The sequence below is a fragment of the Nylanderia fulva genome, unplaced genomic scaffold (genome assembly GCF_048542155.1).
Source record: "Nylanderia fulva isolate GAGA-0341 unplaced genomic scaffold, ASM4854215v1 Scaffold3, whole genome shotgun sequence".
Classification (NCBI taxonomy): domain Eukaryota; kingdom Metazoa; phylum Arthropoda; class Insecta; order Hymenoptera; family Formicidae; genus Nylanderia; species Nylanderia fulva.
Window position 1 is genome coordinate 2,993,988 of NW_028190368.1, and position 19,106 is coordinate 3,013,093.

General features: G+C 39.6%; 1 protein-coding gene across 1 annotated transcript in view; it reads right to left on the bottom strand.

The window, feature by feature from the left end:
- Sdc (Syndecan) overlaps nt 1–19,106 on the bottom strand; it is an 82,489-nt gene that overhangs the window by 62,918 nt on the left and 465 nt on the right. The window lies entirely within an intron of this gene.

Genomic DNA, 19,106 nt, shown 5'->3' on the forward strand with positions numbered 1-19,106 from the left:
GTGGGCGTTGTTAAACACGCCATGTCGATATCAGATTATTACCGAACATAACATAGATTCGCAGGTATTTTCGTAAATAATTTGCCGTTGATTGTTACATATATACGTATAATATACCGACGATCGCGTTGCATCGTTCATTGCGAAGTGTATCGGGGATTATGTCGATTCGTAATATTAATTACCTCACCAAGATAAAACCTAACTCTAATAGCGAGGCATTATTGGTAATCAACTGCGCGGCAAACATTCGCCGACCCATTAACGACGTATATATACATATATATATATATATATATATCTAGGGAATTAATATCTTTGCGCATCTCGGAGATATTTCCGCTCGCGATAAATTCCAGACTCGGCGGAAATTTCGCGGGACATAGAGACAGGAAGTCTAAATGAAAACTGCCTGGTTTAATGTCTAAGGCGTGTCTCTGTGCGAATATAACAAAACGACGTGTATGTGCGTATGCACTGAAAAAAATATCTCTGTAAAATTACATATAATTATGCTGAGTTTACTTTCGACCCAGCATAATCATGCAATCTTGCTATTTACATAGAAAATTGCAAATTGTAATTTCATATCGAATATATATATTCTTATATATTTTCAAGATTAAAAATATTCCACTAAACGTGGAATTACACATATAGGAAATGCTAGTAATGTATAAATGCTACAAAATGTTATAAATGAAATAAAAATATTAAATCTAAAATTACAAGTGATTTTTGTACAAAAATAATATTTTACATATATTTTTTTTATATATTATATATTTTTACATTAAATATGCATTTTTATTTTAAAAAATATGGAAAAAAATTGCAGTAATAATTAAGTAATTTTTCCAGTTTTGAACAAGTAAGTAATTTCCATGTAAAAATATACATATGAACTTTTTTCATTGTAGGTATGTGTTCCGATTAAAATGACATCTGCTCCGACCAAGATCCGGGCAATCGCCCGCGGGAAGATAAAGATTCGGCGTGATATATCGGCTCGGATAGCGGATAATATCGATCAGGCTATTCCCGCAGACAAATTGTACGTCACGCGCCGACTATTATTCCATAAGATCGTCGATAAGGCTTTAAGATTAAGGGGACACAGAGCACCCTTGTATAATAAAATATTAACGTAATCCCTCGAAGATTGTGCGTGCGAAGGCAGTATTTTAGAATTTTAGAAAAAAATATATCTATATATAAACGCGGGAAGGATGTTTGCGCAAAACACACAATAACATACCCTTTTTATTTTGAACATCGCCCGATTGTTTTTTATTAATTCACAATCGTTCTACTATCGAAATACCGTCGAATGCAATCATGCGCATGTACATAAAGCCGAGAATGCCTTCTACCTCAGAATCGCAGATATTCCGGCGTTGGGACACCGCGAAATGCTTGTTTCCGCAATTTACGTATAAATTGTTTAGAAAAAAAAAAAATAAACCGACAATGATTAACAACCGAAGTGCTCGTAAAAGATTTGATGCAAGTATCTAAAGATTCTGAAAAACACGAGATTACCACATCTCTTTAAATATATGCACATTTTTAATGACAATTATAATTTATCGACTAAATTATCGGTGTGATGTTCGTTAGAAAAAAAGCGCATAAAAAGTGCATCTTTTTTATGGAATATTCCAAAGGGGTCCGTGTCTATAGAAATTCTCCGGAGACATTGAAAATTCCGGTTTAAATCTGCAGACAGAGAGAACGAGAGAGAGAGAGATACAACATTCCCGCAGAGAGCCCAAAGGTAAAGCGCGACTCGAACTGTATAATATTCCAAACGAAGAGAACAAACAAGGGTGAAAGAGAGAGAGAGAGAGAGAGAGAGAGGTTGTCGTCGTCCGAGAAACGCGCGCGCGCAGTTCTCCCAATTACGTTCAAGTTTAACATTTCGCCGTAATTAAATGAACCCAGCGATTAACGAACGAGCAAAGCTGGTCTTGGTCGTGGAAAAGCGCGTTATAAATTGAAAGTAAAGCGCTCCGTAACTCCTCTCTCTCTCTATAGTTCGTAACGCCAAGTGTACATCGTACATGAATAATTCAAGAATTTTCACGACACATTATACTAAAACTATTAGTGAATTTACAATATTTTATGATAAATAAATTCATTCGGATATATATATGATATATACGGATTTTGCGAATGTTCGTAATCCACTCCCTTCGTTCGATAAATCTCGAACGTTTCAATTTATTACTCGGCACGTGCTATTACAGATAAACTTTAAACGACAAAATCGCGGGGCGACGACTTTCTGACCTCGCGAAAACCTTGGTGAGATAAACTCTCGCACCCTTTCGTATAAATATATATAACAACGTCACGTCATTCGTCATCATATGCGCAAATAACTGTTGACGCAAATAAATTGCAAAATACATGTATATATATATATATATGTACGCGACGACGCGAGATGGGGTCAATTAAAAGATTGCCCGCGAAATGGGGAAATTCCCGGAAATTCCACGATGTACAAGCAATATAAATGCGCATTCGATTTACCGCGTCTCCGCCCGAATTCCCTTCCTTCCTCAACCCCCCATCCAAAGAAATTCTTCGGTATTGGCATTTGCCCCCACATCGCTTGAATTAATGTAGGTCGGCGGGAGATAAAGGAATATTATCACCGCCGATCCGGTTTCATTCATATAGCGCTCTCCTATCATATTCTTCTACTATACCGTCTTAATGATCCCCGTCACTTTGCCGGACAATTAAATTTAAATCAAGTTCATTATCGAAATTCGATTATCGCAACGCGATACCGAAGTAATGGCGATGATGCAAGATTTGTCATTAAAGGGATACGATATTGGCGGTGAAAAATGATGATCGCGCTGTTATTGAAAAGAAAAAAAAAATAGAATTTTCTTTCCGAAAGATCCTCTTATACCTGGAACTCTTCGAGTACGCGCAATCTCATTTCGGATGGGCAAAAGAACGAATCCAATTCTCAGCGCGTTAGTTCCTTTGACGAAGCCGTTGTGCGATGCCTGAAGATTTTCCTTCCTCGACGCTGCATATTCCGCGCACTTATTTCGAATTTTCGTTCCTCTCGAAAGATCTCGATGTAAAAGGGCCTCCCGACGCGGAGGTCGACGAAGGTGGTGGTTGAGTAATCTATTCGACCGAGAAAATCGCGTGGACTCTCGCGGTAAAGTATCGAAAAAGGGGAGTACATTCCTCTTCTATCGCAGTTATATATACGCGGTTTTCCCGCGCCGAATGGAAAATCCTCGACTCGAGGTAAGCAGTTATACGACCATTCGGTAAACTACCGCGGAACCACTTTGGCGGAACAATTTTACGAGCGAAAGAGGACGAAAGGGAGAAATAAAGCGAGAGGCTCTCTGGGAGATGGCGATTTTTCTCGATACCCAGCCCAACGAAATAATGTGCGTTAAGTGCATCAGAGACGCACTCGCGATTCCGCGTATATGTGTGTAATTCTCGCGTGGAAATAGATAAAGCGGAGATACAATTTAGTTATTAACGTTCTGCATGTATTCCGTTACAATATGTATATTTTGTTACAATACGTTCGGTTTCCCGCGTTCGACTCTGTGTGCTGGAAAAAAAAATTTATCTATCAGTACATAGACGAATGTCATTCCTGCACCGATAGAATTACAGATCGATGGTATTCCATGTGAAAAAAATCGTGGGCTGTATCGATAGCCTGGATCACTATGACGAAACGAATTATCCCGATGTTTTGTTTACAGCCAATGGCTACAACTAGTTTTTGGCCGCTATAGTTTTCCATCCGGGGACCGACGAGTTTTCCCCGATCAACTGGCGGCGCGACATCCTTTTTTTTTTTTTTTTTGAACGAATTGCAGTGTTTTGCCGTTAAATTTTATTTTGCATCATGGGTTAGCGATGATTTTTATTTGTAAACAACGGTTTAAATTTTGCATCGAATTTTTTGGCGTGTCGAACATCACGGACACCGCTCGATATCTCGCCATCAAAAACGTTACGCGACATCTCGTACGAATATTTCATTCGAAGATGAAGAAAATTTAATGTTTGCCATTACGCGTATTATCCGAAAAAGAAAAAGAACCAATATATACATCACGTAAAACTCGTGTGCTAGAAAATGATTGAAAAAAATTTCGCCACGATTACGACACGACAGGCGGGGTGCGCTTTAGCGTTATTATAAAAATTGTCAAAGTTTGGATAGGCCAGCAGCCCCGATAGCGTGGCAGCTGACCTGGCACGCTTACAGTTAATCGAAGAAGGACGAGTCGGCGCGCTCGTGCAAGCCGGTCGCAGCCATTTCCATAGCAATTTCTATTCTATTTCCGTTGACGTGGCAATGGCGTTCAATTATAGACTGCAATATTGAGAGGCACGTTTTCCCAATAACTGCACCGGCTCTATCAATATCTCTTCAGCGGCGCCGGCGTACGCCCTTACTATACGCATACAAATTCATTTTGTACGTCCGCTCTCTCGCGTTCTTTCGCGTCCCTCTGATAATTATCGCGAAAATCGTCGAAGCGAAAACCGAGATGGGGAAAAAGAACGCCGTCGCGAAGTAGAAGAATATCCACGTTGGAATTCGCCTCCGTCTCGATTGTAATATCGTGCATTTTTTTGCGTAATCCTTTTCGAAGCTCCGACGAGTGCCGAGCACGTTTTCACAAATCCCGGTACTGTTCGTCCAATTTTTCGACTCTATATTCCGACAATATTTGCGCCGGCGACTATTCCGATGCGAGAAGCTCCGATTCTCCGAAGCTCTTCTACATTTTCATCCTTATATTCTTAGTTTTCTCGCGTCGCGTCGCGTCTTATTTCGAGTTAAAATACGTGAAACGTGTGAAATGATTTCGTCTCAACTCAGTTACGCTCGGCCCGAAAAGAGATTCCTCGAGTCTTTCTTCTTCGTTTCACCTAATTAGCTTTCTCCCTCTCTCTCTCTCTCTCTCTCTCTTTCTCGCAAGAAACGAAGAAGCGGAGCAAGTGCAAAGTACGGATTCGCGTGCGCCAAAGTTTCCAAGTCACTGCGAACCTTAACGTTTTGTAGCTTAACGTTGGACAAACTTCTCTCGTATATACTTTCCGAGAGCGAATACGCCCCACGAGTTCATTCTCATTTACCGTATAGCTACGAGATCGTTAGTTGCGCGTAATGGGTACTCGAACTTGTCCTTTCGTAATTCCCGATGCCTCCGGTGTTGTATATTCGGTAAATTAATCAGCGACGCATCGCGGCCGGACGATTATTCGCGAATGCTCAATCGCGTTTGACGCGAGAGATTTCCCAACAGAGTCGTCGCATTTCATCCATTATCGACGATACTTGACGGTGTTGCATTAATTCATCCGCGAACGGGAAGACTTTTCCGCGCGGTTGGCCGATAAGACGCGTATTGACTTATGCAAATATATATTGATATAAAAAAAACTGAACCTTCTCGTGTAAAAAAAAAAAAAAAAAAAATCTCGTCCCGTTTCTGTTTCGCGTTTAATTCGGATTATTACATTATTTCGCGGAGGATATTTCATTTACGGCATATTCGATGCCCGTGGTCGATTTTATCTCTCGCGTTGCGCTATTATTGGGGATTGAATCATAAATTTATTTCTGACACAAATAAAACATACATATATATTGTTTCTTTTTTCTCCGAACAACCTGAATCATTCAATTCCGCCAACAACTCTAAATGCAATCCGCTAAATAACCAAGTAATTATCGATAGAATTTGAAATGTTTCCAACGAATAATTCATTACAACATCGAGGAGGCTATATTTACAACTCTACCGTGCAACACGCAACAAATATATTTTCTTCTCGTAAATTTTATGAAAACGCAAAAGTGCAAAATGCAGGACACGTCTTCGCATAAACTATATATACGCTCTCCGCGAGGAGAGAGAAAAAACTCGACTTCGCGAAGGTCAGCATCGCGTCTGAACGGGACCCTTGTGCCGCTGAATTAGTAGTCTGTTATACGACCTGACTCTGTACTTAAGTCGTTAAATCGAATACTCGGAGGAAAAAAATCAATGAGAGACTTGGACGGGAAGGAAGATGGCGCAGAGAGAGAAAAAGAGAGAGAGAGAGAGAGAGACGGTTCTATCGGGAGCTCTAAGGTTCTGACAAATCGACCGCTTAGAAGTTTGGCGGGATCGCGTGTGCCGAGGCCTCGCATTAATATCCTCGCGGAACATCCCCGACGTGCTCGCAAATTCGAGCAAGCACGAGCTAGGTAGAACCTCGCATGTCCTCGATGCGCAAGCACGAGCTTTACATATGTAAGATCCCCCGGTATCTAAGATCATCCCCCGCGTAAGACCATGAGAGCGAGGCCGCACCGGGAGTATTTATAATCCCTGAAAATCCCCGGTCCCGATAATTTTCAAAATTCATACGTAAATACTCGACGTAACATCGCGGTCCAGAAGATTTGTTCTCGTATATATACATGTATATATATATATACGTATGTGTATATAAAATATAAACTAGCCCAAGGGTGAAATGGTAAAATATAACAATTGTGAGTGAGCGGAACAAAAGTGCGGGGGAGAAAGAGAAAATATTTCGCGAGAGCACTCGTAGAAAGCACTCGGCCCGACAGACTGTGTGCGGGATAAAATATGCGCGATATTACGAGACGGGATGAATAACTACATTGCACTACACAACGGTATAATTCACGAAGAGCGCGTGTCCACCATTGCCGCGTCACCTCTCGCGTGTCATATTCCGTTCGCGAGTACCTCCGGATGCGCTACTTTGTCATGCCTTTTGCCATTATCGTCTCATTTTTTCGCGACACTTTTTTTTTTTTTTTTTTTTTTTAGATTCGACAAAGAGCGAGTATTCGCGAGCGCCAGAAAAGCGAAACTGGGGTAAATTAGACGACCGAGAACCGAGTCGAAAACTGAGAAATGTACTATATACGTCGTAAGTTCGCGTTTGGTGAACGAGGAGGATCGGTCGGCAGTTTCTTGGCAGACTTTATCAAGAGTTTCCTCTCGCGCTTCTTAGGACCAGGGTGCGACACTCGCGGCAAGAAATTTAACCGGGAAAAACGTGCGATTTCAATAAAACGTAATTTTCGTAAACGGTGCCAGAAAGATAAAATTGCCGGGCTCCCTCTTTTCTCTCTAGTTGATCCCAAGCTCGTACATTCATTCCGCCTTACGAGTCTAGAGTCGTTGATTTCGAGGATCCCGTGTCAAAGGACACAAAGGATGAAAGAGTCAAGGAACAATACGCATCCTAACTCACCCTCACGCTGTACGCCTTGTCCCAGATACACTGAAATTAATTATATTCGCGAGTGTACGTGACAAAGGGGAAAGGTTGTAGAGGAACGGAAACTCGGCAATGGAATATGGAGGAGCGCGGGCAAAAGTTAAAGAGAGAAATTGGAGAGAAAGAGCACACGAGACAGAGAAGGAGAGGGAAAAGAGGAATACGGAGGATGACGAGAGAGAAATGGAGGAAGTGGAAAGCCGGAGAGAATTCGTGTAACGAGCCTTCTCCCTATGTGCGGCAGGAATGTGCGAGAGACATTCTCGTTAATCTCTCGTCAAAACATATTGTGCGCGTTTAAAATCCCACCGAGGGAGATCCGCGCGGCAACTACCATTTAAAAACGAAATATTTTATAACCCTGTGTCTCTCTTCTTTTCTCCGGCGTACATGTAAGAAAAAGACAACTTTGGAATAGTCAAATTCGTTTGGGATTACACTTGCAAAATTTCACGCAATATTTATATTTAATAAAAAATATATATATATATATATATGTAATCAAAAAATATTATTAGAGCCGAAAGTTACCCCCCAATATTAGAATTTGGAATAGTAAAATTCGTCTGGGATTACACTTGCAAAATGTCACTTAATATCTATATGTAATAAAATATCTATAAATGTATAATCAAAAATGTTATTCGACCTGGATAAAGTTACCCCCTAATATTAGAATTTATTAACTTTTTCACATGATTCGATTTACACATTTTTTATTTTTCTTTGTACACTTCTAGTACAAAAGTTATTAAAAAAAAAACTTTTGAGGAGCCAAATTCACAATAACCCCGCATTTTTTTGTGGAAATTGATTTTTAGTTGACTTAATCGATAAATTTACACATTTGAATGTTGAATGTGCAAACAAAAATCTATCGATTAAATCAATTAAAAATTTAGATAAAAAGGAACTAACATGAATTCGGCCCCCCTCCCATTTTTGTACTAGAAGTGTGCGAACAAAAATAAAAAATGTGCAAACATGTGCAAACAATGTGCAGTCATGTAAAAAAATTAATAAGGAGGGCTAACTTCACCCGGCTATATATTACAAAAAACGAAAAAACACAATTTATCTTGTCACTTAATGATACATATACATATGTTCAGATATATTTAAATTATCTGAATACATTTAATATAATTTCTGCAGCTTTCCTCGCGAGTGTCGATCTTAAAAAGGTGTGGCTGCTGAAGCGAGGAGAAGACTCACCCACGTATCGAATCATGGGATCGTTTCCGGTAAACTCGCGTACGTGGTCGAGATATAATGTAACCGTGAGGTTCAAATATTCGAGTATAAATTTATGAAAGAATATAAACATGAACACATCTGTCATTATATTAATATATATACGCGATAAACGAATTCCTGAAATCACAACGGGCGTAAAGCAAATATACGAGCGCATAGCTCGATGATGATCACAGTTCGCTTATTTATCAGTGGAACAGTCATCGGCGGTTACTCATTCTGCGCATTACATCAACACTTTAATGAATTCGCGTCACGGCAGAGCCGCGCATAAATTATTATTAGCCGCATCGATTTAGCGCGCGATAGCTCTTTATAATTATAATGTCAAGTAAAGAAAAAGGGCAGTAAAAATTTTCTGAATACAAATCTTCAAGCAGCCTCGCGTGTCAAGTCAATATACTAGCTTTAAATCAATTTTGCAATTAATTAACTACAGATCTGAATGTGTAATCGAGGCGAAACGACGCTGATTATTTTTCCGTCTTCGTTTTAGCTCTTCGAACGTGTTTTAAATATACCGTTAAAGAGAAGCAGCCGCGACTCCGAGTCCCTTTCGAGGTTCACCAACGCGCCTCCACGGGTTGCGTGTGTGCATGTGTAAGTGCGTAAACACGCACGCAACGTATTTACGCAACAACGACGGAGACTTTCCACGCGTGGGCGCGAGTGGGTGCGTTAGCGTTAGGTTCGTGGGGATAGACTGTGGGTAGACTGAACCAAACATGGATGTTCGTTCTCTCCCGAGACGCGACGCCCTTATCGGATGTTTCAAACGTGCGCGTCTCGCCGAGAGAAAGGCGAGATTAGCCTCGTTTTCTCGAGAACTCGCCGAGTCCAACGTTCCATCTTTTCGTCCGCTAGCTACAGATATGGACGCTCCAGACATTTCTTCTTCCTTTTCTAGGGCCTTGACCGCTTAACGATCGTTGGCTACCGTGTTAGTGATGATAACTTTGCTCACAGCTGCACGGAAAAGCTGCACAGTCAAGTGTCCAAACCACATTGTTTAAGATCCTTTTAACAGAGATATTCTTGGGCTACCTGAATCTTTCTTGTTGTCATCTATCTTTCCTTGCATTATTAGACCTAACAGCTTACATTTATCTTTATCACATACCATATAGTCTACCCAAAATTTTTTCATGATTACTGTTGGTGTTACGTCTTTATTTATTCTTTTTCTGATACGTTTATCTCTGTTCACTCTACCTTTCGTCACTCTATCTGTCCACTAATTCCGAGCAGTCTTCCGTATACCTATATTTCAAAAGATCTTGTACGTTTCAATACGGCGTCCAAGAAGATTCAACACAAGTACAAAAGAACAGGAAACACGTGGCATTCAACCATCCTCACGCGAAGTCTTAATGTGAGGTCGTGATTGTGAAATATCTTTCTAGTGTATATATGTATAGAAAAGCAACTCTGGCTAAATTGATATAAATTGCACAATCCTGATACAAAAGTCGTAAAGAATTGAAATCTTATACTATCGCGTATTTTTGTACGTAAGGAATCCTAAGCAAATTGTATAACCATCTTTTAGAGGAGATGTTGAGACTGGACAAAGGAGAAGGCGTACCATCTCGAGAGAAAGAAAACTTTACGGTGAAACAACACCGCCTGTCCGGCAACATTTCGCAATTACTTTACAATGGCAAAGTTGGCGATCGAAAGAGAGAGAGAGAGGAGAGACAGCGCACTTCGACATTTCAGTTTTCAATTCTTATTTGAATTACGCCGAATAACAATGCGACTCGCGAACTCGCAAGTTTCGACCTGCCCGACCTGTAAGCATATTTGCGCTTCCGGGAAGTATTCCTTAAAACCAGAAGTATCCTCTTGGAAAAAAAACCGAGGCTATAACGTCGATTACTTGACGAACTTTCGTGAAGTGGCGCGCATCCGAGAGAAAAGTTTCGCCCGCCTCGGCGTCCAAAGATAAACGTATATATATGTGCACGTGCTAATCTTATACATCACACTTTTGTTTTCGTGATATAGCAAACGTGTATAATCCGATGGAAAAAATTCACGTTTAAAAAGAATTAAATATCTCTATTACTCAGAGACTCTGTTTTATCCTTTCTTTTTCATAGATCCCATATCTGTGTTTCTCAAACAAAAATTCGATATAATGACGTAGTGTTTGTTATTGAGAAACAAATATAAAAAACCTATATATTTGACGACGTTACGCGGATTGTATAGGCCTCTCGAGAGGAATCACTTCCTCCTCCGTTCTTGTTCCGCTCGAGAAAATCCAAAGAATCTCGGCGCACCGAGGCGAGTTATCCTTATCCAGAAGTGGAAGGTCGTAGGCGGTTAGATTTCATAAGGGGAGATACGAGTAATTGTCGACTATGCCGCGCGACAGGCCGTCGCCGAACAGAGATAATAGAGAAAAGCCGAGAGAAAGAGAAAGAGAAGAGAAGGAGCAAAAGAAGAGAGTTAAATCGCATTGAAATTGAAAAAGAGGAGAGGAAAAGGCTCCGTGCGAATCGGAATTATTGCTGATATAGGTATAAAAAGAACGGGTACCCCCGACGAGACGAATCGAATGTAACAAGAAATTTCCTGATGTATTAAAGCTATATAAAACTTGAAAGTATTGGCAACCGTCGAGATACGCGCACAAAATAAAAGGAAAATAAAAAAATAGGAAAAGGAAAGAACTGTGACACGTGGAAGTCGCGATAAAGAATGACTGCAACGCTCTGTCATTCGTAAAATGTGTCGTGATATTGATACTAACGAAATATTATCAGTCGGATTTAGATATAGTCGACGAGGAGCAGGAGAGACACTGTGAGAGATCTCATTTTTTCCTAACAAAGAAATAAAACATCCAGAGAATGTATAATTGTATGAGAGCTAGATAAAAGTTCTTCGTATTTAGTAAATAAACGTTGAATACATATATGTATAAGTTATGATTCGCATGTATAAAAACGGAAAAAGAGATAGAATAATTTATATATCGTAAATTTACCTTCTCGTTAGTTAATATCGTCGCGATCTAATTAATGAAATAGCAGTACCGAGAGCAAAAGATTACTACGTTAGATATGCAGAGAGAGGTCAAACAACGCCTTCTAATCCATCTTAACGTCGACCATTTCATAATTTCGTCCCTCGAGATTTCTCTTCGAAGGACGCTTAAGAGATCGTCGTCCCTTGATGTTACCAAACTCAATAAACGGATAAAGGTGCACGATGACGACAAGCGATATGCAAAACGCAACGTGCCCATCGGATCTGTCGCATAAATATGCATTAAGCGCGTCTGGGCGCATGTTGCATTAGTTTCGGACAAATTATTTAGAATCAAAGCGGCACGATTGTTTTATTCGCCATCGACGGCAACGTGTTCGAAATTCCGAGGCGAGATTGGAATTCGGAATTTTTTTCGAATTGCGGCTTTATTGAAATACAATCACGCTCGCCGAGCGTAAAAAATCAGCTTAATCAACGTAAAAATGATAGCGTAATTCCGATCTGGACCAATTCTTTTTAAAAAAGAAAATATAGAAAATAGGAGTTTTACGGGAGGATCGTTTAAATCGCTTCAATCACTATCTCATAAAACATTTCAGGTAACAATAATATAATCCTTTTTATTTACTGATATAAATTTTTTTCCATGCAGGAAATATGAAAAATAAGGGGTTAGATTTATCTCTTGCATGTGGTTTAATTGGACCGTGTGATATGCGATAGATAAACTTGTACAGAAAAGATGAATCGTGTTTTGAAAACTAGATTAATACATTTTGTTAGAGAGAAAATATAGAATAAAATTTTTAATAAAATTGTATATAATTGAGGAAATACACAAATCTTTTCTTGTATTAAAAAAAAACAAATTATTTATTATTAAACTATCAAAATGTTTTTGAAATAAACATTTACTTTTAACCATCATTTATGTCTATTTCATTTAAACTATCAATAACTTGAATAGCACTTTTCAATTGTTAATTGTAATGCTATTCCAAGCCTTTTCGATTAAATATCGATATTTAGTTAGTACTGTTTTTATTAGTATACAAAAAGTGATCACATAATCTAATCTTTATAACCTATTTAAAACTAGATGATTAAAAAAGATATCCATCGTGTTTGTATAAAACTCCATTTCTCTGTTTCATTTTTAAGAGATAAATAAATCAACTGGAAAATTTTTTATCAAAATATTGCTTACTAAATTATTTAAAAATCAAACTAAGTATTTAATAAATAAGACTCATTTGCAATTTAACAATACTTTAAAATATTTAAAAAATATATAATGTATAACATGATCTTTTAGTTTCTTTCTTCTCCGTTATAAAATATTACAATATTTCATTGAAAATTTAAATCGCAATTCTGCATTATGCACAAGCTCGACAGTACTAACGAACGCTATTAATTAATCGAATTTAATGTGAATAAAACGCCAGATATATACGATAACAATGCTGTCTGACGAATTTAAAAAATTCATCTCGTTTCATCCGGTCCATTTTATTTCGGGGATTATAAAACAATCCCTCTTTTTTATCTCAAATTTTCGCATCTAGCTATACATGCGCTTAGTGAAAATTTTCTATGCGGATCATATAATTTTCTATACCCTCGAGCGTCTCTCATCGTGTTAAGGAATTGCAAGCTCGGAAGGTAGGAATGCGAGCGTTCTTCGTGGAGAGAGAGAGAGAGAGCTCGAAAACTCCTAAAAGGAGGAGTCGAAAAAGCGTACAAGAGGAAGCTTGTCGCCTGTGGGACAGCCTGAGCAAGATGGATGAAAGTTTTTTTTCTGTTTTTTTTTTTTCGGGATCCTCGGGAAGCTCGGAAGCCTGCGAAAACTGAAGAGTAACGAGCCAATTTTCACGAGACGCCTCGCGCTTCTACCACCCTTTTCCGAGACGATAGGAAGTGGATTGCGGGAGAGGTTCTTCTTGATACTAGCAGCGATTTTTAGACTAAGAATCCAAGCGGAGCAATCTACCTCTCTCTCTCATCTCTTTCTCTTTCTTTCTCTCTGTATATACGTGTGTTGAGAACCGAGCGAGATCCTCGAAAGTCCAACCATACCGAGAGCAGAGGGAGCTTTCGGAAACCGCAGATTAAAGTATGACGACAAGAACGGAGGGATAAGGTCCCCGAGGAAAATAAAGTCCTCCTCGACGAAGGACGATGAACCGTTATCTGGGATCCTTTGTCGCGCAGAAGCTCTCTTTTAAATTGCCCGAATTGTGATTTTTTTTTAATGCATACGTCAGAAATGGAATTAAAATTTCATTCGAGTAACGAAACCATCCGTAGGTATCTCTCTAACGGATATCGTCACAGAGAGAAACGCCATTAATAACGCCGTGTGTATATTAAATGCGAATCGCCGCGCTATCGTCATTAACTCATTTTGCGCGCAGAACGGGGAGAGAGGGAAAAAGGACGCGAGATGATTTTAATTAACTTCGTAATTGCTAATTATTATGTCATTAATTTGTTATATACGAGTATAATTTAGCTTTCACATTAGGTGAAACGCGTGACGTAAATTTGCGTGTGTATATATATATATATATCTGCAATTACGTCCTCGTTCGAGCGTCGCGCGCGTTTTGCGTACATAATATGGCCGACGTATTCGGTTACATTAATTCCTAGCTAAGTATCCGATAACGCGCGTCCCTTTACCTAAGCCACCTTTGATGCGGTTAGGTACACCTTCTTAGTCGCTGGTTTTTCGAACGCTCGAAAACGAAAAGCATATTTTCAAAAGCGGAGAACGAGAGGAGTGCAAAGTGTTACACTTTTCTATATAGAAAATTATCTCGATCGAAAAACACTAGCTATGGTATCGTTTTACGACGAGTTTATCTCGAAAAGAGAGGCGAGACGGAATATGTAACGAGAATGTAGAAGGGATCTATTTTCTCCCTCCTTTCCTCTTCCTCGACTGGTTTTATCCTCCTTTTCCGCGAGTATATATATATATATATATATATATTATACATGGACCCTGTTACTCGACGTGTCTCCTTATCTGTGAAAGCTGCTTTATCATCTATTTACTTTTTATTATATTTACTTATTCATATGTGCGCGCTCGTGCACCGTGTAATATAATAAATAGAGAAGACGCTTCAACGAGAGGAATCGAAAAAAAAAAAAAAATAATGGAAATGTTGATTGATTGCGCGCGATAGTGGATCTTAAAGTTGGTCTCTCTCTCTCTCATCAAGGAAAACTATCATGAAAAATCATTATGAGCGAGAGTGTTTGTTACAACTGGGTGGGGATCCGCGAGTGGCGAACTTTTCTGGGAAATATAGACCGTACGAAAAACGCAAATTTCAAGAGAGCCTTGTTCGTGGGCGTTTAATGACCGCCGGTGCTCGTAAAATACTTGAGAATCTCATACGAAAATTACCGCCTGACCCCGATATTCCTTCTATCCCCTTCTTTTCCTCAGTGCTCTCTTTTCCTCCGACAGTCGCGTGCCGCGATTATTTGAGATATAAAGTCGACCCACTCTTATTTTCCAACGTGTTATTAGGCGCGGCCGCAGAAATCATTTAATAACTATGAAACCTGATAAAAAAAATCTACGCAATATATATATATGTACTCCGCATTTAATTTTATGGCGAAAGCGATAAGCTCGCTTTTGATGAAGCGCGCGATTCATTCGTCGCTAATCATAGAAAATCCGCCTTTTCATTTAATACGTTCCAATTTTCTTAATATTGCCCTCGGCTATTTTCCAATACATGTTAAAATGTATAATTCGATGGATGAATCAACTCTTCGAGACGAGAACGATCGATTTTCTCCGCTCGAGATTCGCGAGTGCATTTTATTAAGGAGTCGCCGCGAATTAAGACTCCCCTCACGTACGCCGACCGACCAAATAAGGAGACAAGTCTTAAACGAGACGAGTTGTCCCACAAACTACGCGGATATACCCAGGGGAATACACGGTAGAGGACTTGGAACTCAACTATTAATTAATCATTTCTCAAAATTTGGCAAAAAGATAAAACGTGATCTCGCGAAAATTAAATTATATTTCGGTTTTTAATTAAAATAATCGGACACTGAAAAATATCGAAAATATGTAAGCATTCCAATGTAATGATGTACACCAATTAGGAAACGACGTTCGTTTTTCTTCCCCTTCGGCCATTAGATTGTAGACTCGAACGCTATCATCTCTCTCAAACAGCATCTCTCAACGTAATTGTGTAAAATTTATACGTAACCGAAATTCAGGAACAATGCGGTTTGCCAAGGTAAATAGAATCCGTCTCGATTTACTCGCTATATACGGGAGTAAGTTTGACCATCGAGAGAGTTGCCGTGAGTGAAATGAATAGGCGTCCGGCGAAGTTGTGCATTAATCGACGCCTGTTTCTACGAGAGACTACTCCCTACTACGAAGTAATTAATGAGTATATATATATATATATATATATATATATATATGTGTGTACGTATACGAAATGCGGATGCGTCATCGATGGAATTCGAGGAAAATTCGATGCTCGATTGCCAGCAATTTCCGGAGAAATTGTTTCGCTTCCGCGCGCGTGTTACCTTATATTAATCGAACTTAATTTCTTCCGCCCGATGAAGTCGACACGACGTTGTGACATCGATTGTCCCAGACTCTGCCTATCAATTATCGACTCTACACACGTCGAGGAAAGACGTGTACAGAGCGACGCTTATACATCAACGTATACAGAGGACCAACACCGTCCTATCGAAAGACATGCCCTCGTTCTCCTCACGTGTCACACGTATAGTGTGTGTGTGTGTGTATTTGTGCATATGTGTAGTACGTTGGACCGACCAATGGACACACGACCGACGAACGCGTCGCCGTAAAAGGCCATTAATGTCCATCGCTTGTGGATCCTCATAGCTCGTGTACGTATATCGGCGTTTCTCTCGGCGAGAAAAGCGATCGTACGTAGTAATCTTCTTTTTTTCAACCTCAATACCGCGATATTCGGTCTCCCCCGAACGATATAATGCGCAAATTACTGTCGCATGAGATTCGATTTATCGCATATCGTCGACTAATCGCAATGTTGGGCGAGAGATTATCGCGTCGTTCCGAGCGCGAGCATTCATCATTCTTGATCGAGTCTTTATTTATTACCACGTCTGCTATTTGTACGTCCGTCGTCTGATAATAAGGGGCATTCTTAGGCGTCCATTAATATTTCTTAGTCCACGAATCTTATCTGTCCGCAGAGATAATTTTTTCTTAGGGAGAACTTTAGAAGAGTTTCTCTGTGAGGAAATATTTACCACAATACAAAATATTAATATGAATACATAGTAAAATTCAATCAATCATATTTTACATTTTATTGGTAGATATTAATATTTTTATTGCGGTGTAAATATGTATTATAATCAGAGAAACTTTTATAAAATTCTTTCGATATATCATAATTGTCCCACAATGACTATATAATTTTCGGAGTATAAATTCGAAGAAAAATTCTCTTCGCGCGATACACGTACGATGATTTTTGCAATTCAACAATTTGCAAGAGCAAAACAAAATATTTTTCCGTTATACAATAAAGAAAATATCACGGAGGAAAAAATATTATTTTTTCGAAATACGGTGCATAGCCTCGATGTTCACCAGAAATATCGCGTCGAGTGCATCCGCACTTGGAGAGGAGTTCTTTCTTAACTGTATAATGCGCTAAAAGATATTAGAGAATATTCAAAAGCTCCTCTTATATGGTTAAGCGGCCAGGCGATTTGCGTGCATTTTCCGCGCGAAGACAGCGAGATTATTACCGGCGATATTTCATCGGGCCGCTATTTCACCAGGCAGCCGGCTTTCTAACTCTCTCTCTCTCTCTCTCTCCTTTTCTCTCCCTCTCTCTCTTCCGTGCATTGCTTGCATTAAAGGTCGCGCAATTGTAAAATGTAACTACGTGTAAGCGCGCGGTATATATGAGATTTATGCCCGTCGGCTTGGCGCCGCCTCCTCTCCGAAATTTATTTCCCCTTCACGTACGCGCGTTTCTTTCTCGCCGAGAGAATTTCTAGAGAGAGAAAGAACAAAGTTTCGGAAAGCGTCCTTTACCGAAGAGATTATCATTGGGACACTCAAACATTTTTTGAATAGTTTTAATAATAGTCATTGTAAGCAGAGTTTTTTCTTCCCTCGACGAGAATCCTCGCGGACGACTCTTCTGTCAAAAGTACACACAGCCGCCTGTCAAGTACCGGTATGCACGCGGCATAACACGAATTATTGTTGCGCAAACTCTGCCGTGGCAAAGTATGACGCTGCGAGTGAGGCTTAAACTCAAGATACGTTACATTCCAGCGAAGTAACCCTAAGGCTGTTTTTCGATAGCGGAGAGACGTAGTGGATGATGCGCTTCACGATCGACCGCGCTTCACGTCGGTCCAGGTTCACGAATCTCTGACGCGCGCGCGGCTTTTATTATATTTTTTCTCCTCTATTTTTTTTTGCAGGCGAGATCCTTTTTTTCAAGCATCGTAACGTAACAATTAAAAAAAAAAAAAAAAAAAAAAAAAAAAAGAAAAGGGTCGAATATCTTCGTCCAATCAATACCGCGTGCGCCTTTATAGATTGTTATCCTGGCTATTAGTCAACGTATCGTAAAAACCGACGTTACAAAACGCGTACAAATATTTTGTTCGCGTATTTGCCCCGCCGTCAAAACTACACAGCCATTATTAGAACACAGCCATTATTCGATGTAACGTAAAAAGCGCACGCTTTTTACGACAGACAATTTTTATTCACTCTGTCTCTCGCTCCCTTTCCGTCTATCGATGATATAAAAAGATATAAACAATGAAAAAAAAAATGTATAACATGCTGATATCTCTGTCTCGGCTTACACTCGAGGGCCCGTTCATTTATTTAAAATTTACTTCCTCTCATTAGCCAATTAAGAAGATTGCGCGTTGCGAACTTGCTCCGATTCTTTCCAAAGTTTCTATTAACTAAAGACTAACAACGGAACCCCGTTACAGCCCGTTATCGGGGATAAACTCGATCTTTAGCGCAACTCCCTCCAGCGTGAACGTCTACTTATTACGCAAACAAAAGTTCAGGGTGAGAGAGAGAAAGAGAGAAAGAGAACGCGTCACCTCCCGTTCCGGCGCATTCATTGACATACGTCGCTCCGAAATAGCGTTTTGCTTTCGCCCCAAAAGACGAGCACGAATATCTATTTAAATATCTATCTCTCTTTGGCCGGAGAAAGAGAGAAAGAGATACAAATTTCTCTTCGTAATATATACGATTATTACTCCGATTTGACGCGAGAATAAACGGAGCGAATATGTTTCATACGTTGAAAAAAACTTGACAAACTTGCTCGTTTGCGTCTGAAAATAAGAAAAAAATGGGAAATTGAAAAATACGAGACGCGGCTTACTTCGATTTGAACACCACTGGCGAGACGCCGAGAGTGCAAGAGAGTACTTGAATCGGCGTGATACTTTACTTTGAGGAGAGA